Consider the following 12,071-nt stretch of genomic DNA (forward strand, 5'->3'; position numbering starts at 1 on the left):
GCGCCCCGCGCCCCGCGCCCCGCTGGGCAGAGCCTGCGCCCCGCCGCGCCGGGCGTCTGCTGGGAGGGCGACACCCACTCCCCGCCGGGATGTCGCCCCCTTTGAAATGTCGCGCGGGTGACCAAAAGCCCTCCCTCCGCCCCCCAACTCCCTCAGCCTCCTAGCCACCTCAAAGGAAAACACCTCTGTTTTTGATGTGGTCAGGAGACATTTTTCTCAATCTCCTGGAAAGTGGGAATAAAGGCATTTTAGACAACTTTGCTATTTCTCCTGGTCCGAAAGCTACCATCTAAGTGGAAATGGTGCCTTCCTGTAGGTGGGAATGCAGGCAGGACAGCTCCCCGCGCCCCTCCTCTCCCTCCCCCCGCAGAGCCCCCCCCACCCCCTTTAGTAATGTTGTCACGGATAGGGGTACCAGCTCCGTAAATGGGAGTGGGCTTGGTGGCTACTGTTGTTTTATTCTTACCATCTCTGTGTTGGTTAGCATTTTTAAAACTTTGTGGAAGTGTAAATACGTACAGAAGAGTGCAGCTATCATGAGTACACAGCTCAACACATTTTCACAAAATGTGTTTTCACAAAATAACCAGCACCCAGATCAAGAAGCAGAGCGTCCGCAGCACCCCCGCAGACGCCCCCTCGTGGGGGCTGCCAGCCACTCTGCCCAGGGGGCGCTGTCCTGACTTCCGAGCCTCCATTGGTTTTGCCTGGTCTTGTGCTTTACATAAATGGCATCACGGGATACTTGGACAGCATTTTACTGGTTACAAAACACTTTGCACTACAGAAATGGAGGTGGCCAAGACTCCTCCAAGGGACTCAGAGTGCTCCTGAGCCTGCCGAGACCCCATCCCACCCGCAGGCTGGTGCCAGGAGGGTCTGGGTCAAGGAGCCCCGTTATGGAAGATCCAGTTTCCAGTGGGGCCCGGGTCCCTCTCCCAAAGGTTCTCCTGGCTCCTTCCCCAGAGGTGTCTCTGCCGGAGTCAGGTGCCTGCCTTCCCGCGTGTATCGCTTACGTGGGCTGGCCCTGGGGACTCACAGGTGACCCGAACCCCGTTCCTGCCCTCAAGGACTTAACAGAGGGAACTGTGGGGGGTCCCAGGTCTTCTGGGTTCTCTGGATTCACTCAGCAAATACACATCAAGGGTTCCCTGAGGACCCACCATGTGCAAGCTCCAGGCTGGGCACTGGGGCCCCAATTGTGACCCTGACAAGCCTTGGGGAGCTCACTGTGGGCCTGGTGGGCAGGGAGGCCCTCTGGAGGCCAGCACATCTGCAGTGCGGTGGGGAGGGCGCTCTTGGGGAAGAGGCTGCATCTGGGAGCATCTGCACGGAGGGCTCACGTGGTGTCGTGAGGCTTCGGGGCTGAGAGGGAAGCAGTGGCACAGTGTCCCTCGGTCTCCCTTTTGTGCCGTGTGAACTGGGGTTCTGAGAAGGGACCTGCGCCTGCCCGTGGCAGTTCTCAGGACTCTCAGGCCGTCCTACCCCGCTCGGTTCACAGCATCGCGCAGTTCTGATTTCCTTCTTGGAATCTCTGCTTCCTCAGCTGTCCAAAGGGCCAGTGATGCCTGTTCTGCCTGTAGCCTGGAGGCAGGGGCAGCTGAGGTGGGAGATGGCCCTATGAGGCCCCTGATGAGGTCCCTGGGGTCAGTGATCCTGCTGGCCCTGCACGGGTCTGCCTGCCAGGAGGTAGCTGACTCAAGGGTGGGGCAGGAGGCAGCCCTCTTCTCACCATGACCCCAGCAGCACCCACTTTGCCATCTGGGTTTCCACGAGGACCTGGAGCTCTCAGCCAGCTCGGGAGGAGTTTCCCATGCACCCTGCCAGGGACTTCTCCAACTCATCCAGACAAGGTCTCCTGACGGCTCCAGGTCCCTGGGTTCTTGCAACTCTCCGCCTGGGGTTGGGTTCTAACACCCTTTACCCCAAGACTTCTGGGCTCTGGCTCTAAATTCTGTAGGCTCTGGGCTACTTCCTCCACCATGGGGTTCTGGAACTGCCTTCCCAGCTCGCTGAGTCCCACCATGACTGCTCCAGGCCACAGCCACTGCAGGGCCAGGTGCCCATGGCAGCCATGGGGTTGTGGACGTGTGGATTCTGGAGTTCTTTGTCCTGATTCTGCCAGGCACCAGGGTTCTACCTGGCTGAACTCTCTGGCCTCTGACCCCTCGGTTTCAGCTCCCTCGAGGTGTTCAATCTGCTGTCTAGACCCTCTGCTCTGGACTGCTTGGTCCTAACTCCCCTGGGATCTTACTTGCTCTGCGTTCCGTGCTGAAGCTGCAACCTCCTGAGGGCTGTGGATGCTCCAAACACAGCAAAATTGCTGAGGACCCTGATAGCAATCAGGGCCTCGAGGAGGGGCCTCTGGGGGCTGGGGAGGGCTCAGGCACGGGGTTAGGTCACCCCCACCACAGGCCTGCCATGAGCTCCCCTCTAAACAAGCTGCCCCATTTACAGCCCTGCAGAAAGGGTGGGCCTGGTCAGGGGACATGATGTACCTACCAGGTGTTGTCATACCTTGGACATAGTTGCTTGGGCCAGAGGTGGCCACCTAGCATAACCCATCCAATTAGATTCACTCTCTTGAGAATTCAAATTGAGACAGGCAACTACTCTTGGACCCTGGGGCCCTGAGATCATGGAAAGTCAGTCTGAGTGGGTACAGAGCCCCACGATTGTTGGGGAGCAAGAATGAGGGGACCCGTAGAAGCAGCTGGTCAGCGGAAAGGGCCCTAGAGCAGAGAGGGAGGGGAGAAGGCGGCTCTGTGACTGTGGGGCGGCTCCCGGGGGCCTGCCTGCACTGCCTGCCCTTGGCCTCCCCCGGGGGCTCTGCCTCCTGCCGTACCCCTCTGACTTGAGTCAGCCTGAGAGGGTGTCTGGCTGCTGGCCCTTAGCCAGACCCTAGGAAGTCCTGGAACCCTGCACTTGCCCCCCTCAGGGTGCCAGAGGCTGTCTCCCTGGGTCTGAAACAGGCCAGCTGCCCTCTTGGCTCCTCTGGCTCCCACCATCCTGGGGAAAGCCAGGCCCCTCAGCCAGGCAGACAAGCCCACACCCCAGCTCTCCCCCACCCTCTATGTTAGTCACAGGATGCTGCTTTTGCTTCTCCCACAACACGATCTCTACCACAACTGGCCGACAGGGCGCCTGGGCAGAAGCCGGCCGGCAGACATGTTTTGTTTGGCCGAGCACAGTGCTTCGAAAGAATTTGAATTGGTTGCCAACTTTGAAAAGTCAGATTTCACATAAAAATCCAGATTTCTGGCTTCTATGGACAAACCAGAGGAGCCTGGCAGCTCTGGATCCGTATTCCTGATGGCTCCAGCTCCCGAGTTGTGTCTGCTTTAGACTGGCACACACCCTTCCGCCCTCCATAGTCCCCACCACTCCCTATCGCCTCACACCAGCCCCCTCACCCCGTTACTCACGGCCTCCCCCGGGGACCCGGGGAGGGAATTGAGCTTCTGACCCCATCCCAGACCTTTCTGGTTCTGTTCCTCTGCCCCCTGCCACCTCCTCCTCATCACTGTCTACTGACATCTTGCTCACTCTCCAAGGCCCAAATCAAATGCAACTACTTTCTGGAAGGCCTCTCTATCTCAACCTATCCAAATTCCAGATGAATCTCTCCCTCCTTGATCCCACTGTCCTAGGATGGGCCTTTGAAGTGACCTATTACTTTTGACCTATCTTCCCCACTAGATCACTTCGGGAACTGCTGATAACCACAGCTCTGTCCTCAGCTGAGCACTCTTTGCTTTCCACACATGGTCTCATTTCACCATCTAACCTTCTGCAGCATCATCTAACCCCAAATGGCAGCCACTGGCCACAGTAGCTACTGAGCGCATGCAGTGAGACCAGTCCAAATTGAGATGTGCTATACGTGTAAAATACACGCTGGATTTTGTAGACGTTGTGAAAAAAGAATGTAAAATCTCATTGATGATTTTTCATATTGATTGCAGGTTGAAATGGTAATGTTTGCAATATATTGGGTTACATTATTAAAATTAATTTCATTTGCTTGCTTGTTTTTAGTTTTTGTTTTGTTTTTTAATGTGGCTACTAGAAAATTTCAATGGTGAAAGTACTGTTGGATAGCATTGTGCTAAACAATTGAGAGAGGGAAGTATGATCATTGTGCCCACTTTACAGATGAGGAAACTGAGGCTCAGAGTGTTGGGAGACTTGCCCAAAGTCATACAGCTAGTGAGTGATGAGGCTGGGACTTGAGCCTACATCCATAAGACTCTAAGTCTGCGCTCCTGACCATTAGGCTACACTGCCCCCACGGTGCCCCCATGGTTCCTGGCACAGTTAGGTGGTTGGCTCACAAGAGTTGATCTCCCTATCATCACATAAGTGCCTGCTTTCCCAGCTGGCCCCAGGCTAACGCAAGAAACCACCCTTGTTCTCATTCCTCGGAGGAGCCCCTCACCTGTGAGCCCCCACTCCGACGACCCCTTCTGCCCCAAAGAGATGGGGCCTCTCTGCCCACCACCTCCCAACCCCAGGCCTGGCCAGGCCAAAGGCTGCCCCTCCCAGGAAGCAGCTGTGGCCTTGAATGTCCCCTCCTACGCAAACCCAGTGCTCCTGGGAGCCTGTTCATGCTTGGGCAGCGGCCGCAGGCAGTGCAAGGGCTGGACCCCCCTCACCAGGGCAGCCCTTGGAAGGGCAAGATTTGGCCCAATCCTGGCCAAGAGCCAGAGGGGCATGTCCTGGGCAAATGGCTGTGGGCCCCAGGAACCATCTGCCACTCTCTACCCTGGACACTGGTCAGAGCATCACAGGTGGTCTGGGAAAGAAATGTGGTTCCCTTCCCAAAGTCCCATGGGGTGCCTTGGGATAGGGCAGTCAAGTGGGAACCTAGCTGGAGGAAGGAGCATGGACCATAGCCTCTGATGCTGTCTCTGCCTGCAGCCCAGAACCATCACTGATGTCGTCCCCTGGGGCCTGAAGACCGCAACGATTACCCTGCCTGTCCACACCCCTCAGGCTCAGTGAGAAGAGGCAGGAGGACACATTCAGAATTCCTTCCTGGGGCCGGAGAAACTGTCCACACAGTTCCTGCACACAGATCTGGAGCCAGCCAGCCACTTCCTCTGGCTGAGGCTGCTGTGGGCACCTGCCCATCTGCCCACCACGGGTTTCCTCCCGAGGCTCCTTAGAGGAACTGAGAGTGGCTGACGGAGGAACAAGAGCAGGGCTGCAGAAATGGGTTTGAGATTCTGATTCAGGACAGTCATGCTCCATGCACGAGCCCCACCCCCATCACGGGGCTGGGCTGGCGCCGGGGCTCACCACCCACCATTGATGGGCCCAGGCCAGGGACCGGCTGGCTGCAGAGGACAGAGCCCACACAGACAGCTGTGTGCCCAGCTCACTCGCTCACCCCCGAGATCTGCTCACACACCGTGTGCTGGGGCCTCTCTCCCCGCCGGGGTAGAGCGGGCACAGGGACATGCGGGTGAGCAGGGCCTTGTCCTGTGGCTCTGAGGCTGAGGCCGGGAGTTGTGTATCTGGGCACCACCACTCACCCCACTAAGCCTTGCCTTCCCTTCCAGAGTAAAGGAGACACCAAGAATCAACCCTGCCTCAAGGGTAGGCATGAAGATGCCAGGAGCCAGCGCTTTAAAAAGGATTGGTACTGGGCAAGTCCCCTCTAAATGTTAGCCGTGGGGCCCCAATGCTGGAAGAAGTCACTGTGCAGTGGCTGCAGAATCCCAGAGGCAGGAGGGACTGCCCTGCCTGGGGAAGGCAGCGGGGTGCGTGGGCTTCACAGAAGTCGCTCCAGAGGCGCGCCGAGTGGTGAGGGCACCCCAGGCAGAGGGCCCAGCAGCAGCAAAGCTTGGGATCCTCTCAATGACTGAGACGTAGAGAACAGATAGGAACAGATGGGGGGGGTGGGGGACAGCCCCTGCTGAGCTTCCCTGTGTGGCTGGGGCTGGCTAAGTGACCTCAGGCAAATCTCTGGCCTTGTCAGGACCTCGGCCACTTTACCTGCCTTAGGTAGACAGGAACATGCCAGGTGAAGGTGAACAAGCAGACAGGACTCCCATAGCCTGCCCCAGGCCCACTCCCCCCAACCTATCCTCTGGCTCCAGAACAGTGCCCAGCTGAAGGAGGAGGGGAGCTTTCCCCCGGGCTGGCCCCCAAACACACACAGCCTGCCCCTGTGCCCTCCTCCTGCCCCCCGGCTCCACGACCTGCCCAGCATCGCAGGCTCCTCCTCACACAGTCCTGCCTCCCAGCCTCCTGCACACACCTCTGCACTGCCTGGTGCTCCTGGGGCCCAGGTGGGCACTGTGGCCAACCCTCCCCTCCAAGCAGCCGCATTCCCCTGTCCACTTTGGCCAGTGGGACAGGAAGCAGAAGGGGGCTCCTCACATTCGGGACACTTGTCATTTATGCCCACCAGGCCTCCATTCTCTGGGAGCAGCATTTCTCATCACTCTTTGTGGAACCCATGCCCCATGTGGTCACATTCCGTGGTGGACCCCAGGCCTACCCATCACTTTCTACCCCTCTGGCCACAGGGATGGGCTCAGGGAAGGTCCACGCCAGGCCAGGGAAACTGCACCCGGGAGAGGATCCTGCTCCTCTAGGCTGGGGCCTGGGGGAGGCCAGCGCCTGGGGCCAGAGATGAGGCGAGCAGAGAACCGAGGCCCGGACCCCGCACCCTGCCCGGCTCCTGCAGGCCAGACCTGGGCTTCTATCATTGGCACTGAAGCGACCTGACAGAATCGAGTCTCCTGCCCCAGGCTGACTGCTCTGCCAGGCTGATGGTTAGTGGAGCTACAATAAAATAACGGCAGTAATGACAGCAGCATGATTGTCCCCTTGCTCTGTGCCATGTGCTGTTTGAAGTGCTCCACGTGTGTCACCCCAGTTAGTCCTCTCAGCCACTCCACGACTGAGGCCAGTGGCTTCCTTAGCCCCTTTACACGGCTTTCCCAACATCTCTGCTCGGGGAAACGGCCGGGTCGGTGTTCCAATACAGGCCTGGGGCTCAGCTCGGCGTCCCCACTGCCTGTGCTGCCTCTCGAGGGCTTAATCTCTCTGTACTTCTGTTTCCTTGTCTGCAATGGGATAATAGGAGAAATGACATGTCCTGGGGCCTTCAACATGAACATTCCAGAAGGACTCGTCCCACCACATGGCCCTGATCTTGGAGGCAGAAGACGGAGGCAGAGCCAGGCCGGAAGCCCAGCGCCGGCCACTGCTGCCCCAGCCCTAGCTGCCCTGCTCCGAGTGAGCTGCAGGGCCCACGCTGCCCAGCCAGGCAAGCCCCTGGGATGGAGAGCTCCTTGGCCTGCCCTCGCTGCCCCTGCACCCCCAGGGTCCTCACACTTGGGCCCCTCTCCTCCTCCAGCAATGGCTCTCAGGAGGGGTTCTGGCCCCTGTACTGCTGCCAAGTAAGTGACCGACAGTAGGATGTGCGTGGTGGGCAGGCCACAGGCTCTAGCCAGAGAGAGGCAGCCAGGTGGACCACGTGCTGGAACCTCCTCAGAGCCCTCCCGGAAAGTGGGCCCGCACCTACCCCCAAGGTCCTGGATGATGTCCAGGGTGGAGCTCCAGGAGAAACGCTCGACAGCCCCCAGCTCCAACTCGGCCAGGGCACTGGGCAGGGTCTCCAGCTCATAGGTGCCCCGCTTCTTCCAGTAGAGAAACATGCTGGGGCCTGGGGAGGCCTCCCCGCCAGGCCCGTGCCCTCAGAGGCTGGGCGGCCCCGGGGACTAGGGTCCCCGAGGCCTGGACACAGCGAGTGTAGGGGCTGCAGAGGGGCTGCAGGGACCCTGGGGCTGGCCTCCGGCCGGCAAGCACAGCCCTCCCTGGGGAGGGGAGCATTCTGGGAGCGGCTGGGGGCCTAGGAGCTGACCAATGGCCAGGGCCCTGGCCCCACACAAAGCGCCTTTCTTCCCCTCCTACAGACATTTTACAAATTTCAACTTCCCGGCCCCCTTGGAGCCCCCACCGAGGGGATAGGCCGGCCGTCTGGGGATGGCAGAGGCTCGGAAAAGAGTGCGATTGTTCCATGGTCTCTTTGCTAAGATAAGTTTTCAGAGGAGAAAAATGTGCTGCTCCAGGAGCAATTCCAGCCCCCTACCCCTGACCTCTGACCCTAGCCCCCAGCCCCAGCTAGGCCCTGCAGGATTTCTCAACGAGAAGTGGAGCCACCCATGGGGGTGCCACGGGATGACCCCCAGAGCTGCTTTCAGCTACCTAACTGAGCCCCTCCCCGAGAAGCCCAAGGCATGTCTCCCAGCTCCGCTGAGCCGAGGCCTGGAGGGGGCCTCCAGGGGTCAGAGGGCAGGAGCTGCTGGCCAGGCCTTACGCTCGGGCTGCCAGTGAGGCCTAGAATCTGCCCTCTGGGCTCTCACCAAGGGCTTCTCCCCTCTCTGGGCTGGCCACACTTCACCAGGCTGCCCATCCCCCACCGCCTCCCTCAGGCTGTGTCATCCACACCACTGGCAGTGCCACACATGGAGCCCTGGGCGGGCGAACCCGCTCAAAGAGCCTCGGGCATCATCCCGGAGCTGCTCTGTCTCCTGCACGGGGGACACAGGAGTGAGGAGGGGGTGGTGGGGAGGTCAGAAAACCTGGAGGGGTGAGGGAGTTGGGACGTGCAGAGCCACCCACGAAAAGAAGCATGAGAAGGATAAAAACCAGCTACACAGAAAATGAAAGTCACCCCTCAACTTGTTCTGGAGCTTTGTAAAAATTGCAAATTTTTATCTAGTTAGAAAATAAATAAAAACTAAAGACCTATGGCCGCCCTCTGGTGGAGAGGCCTCTGCCCTCACATCCAGGGAAGCTGTGTCTACCTGACAGTTTTGGTTCTGCCCACGGCACAGGTGTGCACACGGCTGGGGCTCAGCTAACACAGAGCAGAACTTGGATTTGAACCCAGGACTGTCTGGCTTCAAAGCCAACTTGGGGGCCTGGACAGCCATCTTGGGGAGAAGGCCGGGTGGTCAGAGGGCAGTGGGGCGGCCCTGAGGAAATCCAGACTGGACAGGGGAAGACCGTGCTGGGCCTCCCAGCCAGCCTCTGCCGTGTTGCCAAGCCTCTTCTGTCTGACCCTGCTACGTACCCCCCCAACCCCTACCTGCCAAGGACCTGAAGGAGCTAGCCTGGGGGGCAGAGCCAGGGCAGAGCTGGCCACCGCCCCGACCAGACGCCTGGCAACAGAGAGGCAGAGGCCCAGGCAAGAGGGCTGGCAGCAGAAGGCTCTGCTTTCCTGGGGGGAGGGTCCGGTCATCACAGGGCTGTGGCGGGTGGGAGGGTGGCCGTCCAGGCAGCCTGCACACCCCCAGCTGAGGGCTAAGGTGCCAAGAGGCGGCTCGAGTAATTCAAACCATATGCCTGCCTGCCCTCCTCCTCCTCTTCTTCCTCCTCTTCCTCCTCCTCCTCCTCCTCCTCCTCCTCCGGCGCAGGGCCAGGGATGAACAAATGCAGACCCCTTGGTCCTTGATCATCGGCACTCACATGGCCTGGGCCCACAGGAGGTTGGGGTGCCCTAGCTCATGTTCACAGGCAAGTAGCCAACATGGGGGTGTCAGACTGAGCTTGGGGAATGAGACAATCCGTTCCTGGCAGCCATGGCCTCTCAGTGCCCACCCGGCAGAGACCAGGGCTACAGAGTTGGGGGGCCGTCCCGGAGCAGCTACCCAGCCCAGACTCCTCTACATTCAGGCCTGGCAGAGGCCACACTTGGTTATGATTTCAGAACAGCCCCGCCTGGAGGGGGAGGCAAAGATTTCTTCCTCTCCCCAGCTTTGGGGTGAACACAGGAGTCCCTCACCTTCCTGAATGCACCCATCTGCACAGACTCCAAAGTGGGGCCCAGCTCCTTCCTCACTCCCCCACTTTCCAGGGCATCTGCAGCCTCATCCCCGAGGTTCTCTCTGTCCCCAAATGTGCCTGCTGCTTCCCACTTCCCTGCCTTGGCTCGTGGCTGTCCTGTTGCCCAGATGGCCTCCTCCGGCTCCCCCAGAGTTGCCCACACTCCTTCTGTCCAGGCTAGAGGCCCCTGCCCCAGGCCTCGCCTCCATCCTCTCTGCACAGGAGGGCACGGGACGGCCCTTGGGGGGCAAGGCAGGTCCACTCACGCCGGTGAAAGGGCCCCCACAGTGCTCCAGGGCACCGCGCCAGCCCCCACCACCATGAGGCAGCCGGGGTCAAAGGCAGGTGGACACACCTGGGCCTTTTACTGGGTCTGGGGGAAACCAGGAAACGAGACGGCTAGTGATGCTGCTTAGAAATGTGGGGGGACTCCTCATGGTTCCTGGGACAGCTGGGGCAGAGCACGTCTGTCCTGCATGCTGCTGTGTCCCCAGCCTCAGGCGGGCACTGAGTGATGACAGCCACACTTCCTGTGGGCCAGATGTCGTGCTGAGCTCCACTCTGTTCATACGTTATCTCCTTTAATCCTCACGTCAGCCCCATGAGGCGGGTACTGTTATCCCCACCACAGGGATGGAGAAGCTCAGGCCAGGGGGCAGTAACTTGCCCAGGGCGCCATGGAGCTAGGAGGGGTGAGCTGGGGGCACAACACTAGAGCTGTGCTCTCACCACTGGCCCATGCTGCCTAGGCCTCAAAGATGCACCTTGCAGTTACTGCAGGGTACATACGGGCAGCCTGAGGCCCAGAGGGAGGCAGAGTGCCCCAAGCTGGGAGCCCATCCTCCTACAGCCCCAAGCCCACCACTCATGCCTCACTCCTCCCGGAGCCTCATGGCTGCTGGACAGGGCGATCCGAGGGGAGCAAGGAGACCAGTGACTTGCGCCCTCCTCTTAGACTGGCCCCTCGGGGCTGGGGCCTTGGTCCTGGGCAGGGAGACCCCCAAGGTCTGCCTCTTGTCCCCTCCTCCGTGAGCTCCCGCTGGCCTGGGGCCAGGGCCAGGACAGCCAGAGGGGCGGTGAGCTGGAGACCCAGGCCTGCTTCATCCAGTGCCCGGCAATGGCCTTGGACGTAGGGAGGGGGTCGAGCCCTCTGCAAACCGCAGCTGTTTCCCTGGGAGCGGAAGCACCCCATGAGGCCCAAGCAGGAGCCTGAGAGGCCCTCTGAGTAAAGGGCTGAAAGAGGAAGAGGAGCAGGTGGCCTGCACCAGCCAACAACCTCTACGCCGGCTGTCTCCCAGCAAGCCATGGCCAACAGAGACCTGAGCCTGGGGGTTACCTTCTCTGCCTGACCTCACAGACCGGGGACCCTGGGCCCCCCAGATGCCCCTTCCCCCTCAGCCATCCTGACCCCTTTCCCAACGTGCTGGGCCCTGTGGCCCCCTGAAGGCAGCTCCTTAAGGGGTGGGACTGGTTCAGGGTCCTGCCTCTGCCTCACTACCTGGGCAGCCTCTGGCACAACAATTCCTGAAGCCTCAGACTCCATATCTGTGAAATGGGCTAAGGAGAGAGCCCCCCACTGTGTTGTTGCCTTCACAATCCTGCTTACGTAGGGCTAAGCCAGGAGCCTGGCAGAGAGCAAGTGCTTGCCCCATGAGGATAAAGCCTTGCGAGGGGGTCTCTTCATTCTGTCAAAGGGGCCCACACCTCCCCCTCCCCAGGCAAGGTCCACTATGACCCTCTGTGGTCCCCTGAGCCTCCAGGAGCAGGTGACCACATCCCTTCCTCTTCCTTCAGGCGTTTGGGGAGGCCTGTCTGGACCCCCTGGGCAGCCCGGGAGAGCCAGCTGTGTGTGTTGCGGCAGGGAGCGGGGTAGGGGGGGCGAGGAACAGAAATGGCTCTGACGCGCCATACCCACTGCCAGCCGCCCAGCTCGCGTGAGAAGCAGCCTGTGCTGTACTTAAGTGCTCCCAGGTCGGGCTGCAGGGCCTATTAGGAATTAAGTCCTGCCAGCTGGCCAGAGGCCCGTTATATAACCTGGTGGGGGTGGGCACCAGCCACCTCCCAGCCCTCCAGCTCCCCTAACTCTCTGCCTCATCAGCCAGGCCTGAGAGGACATTTGTCCCAGTGATCCCCCCACCTAACCCCCAGCCCCCGGAAAGAGAAGAATCTGCCCCTACCCGCCAGAGGCATGGGCCAAGGACCCTCCAGTACCAGTGCTCAGTAGT

This window comes from Diceros bicornis, chromosome 13 (genome assembly GCF_020826845.1).
Source record: "Diceros bicornis minor isolate mBicDic1 chromosome 13, mDicBic1.mat.cur, whole genome shotgun sequence".
Lineage (NCBI taxonomy): Eukaryota > Metazoa > Chordata > Mammalia > Perissodactyla > Rhinocerotidae > Diceros > Diceros bicornis.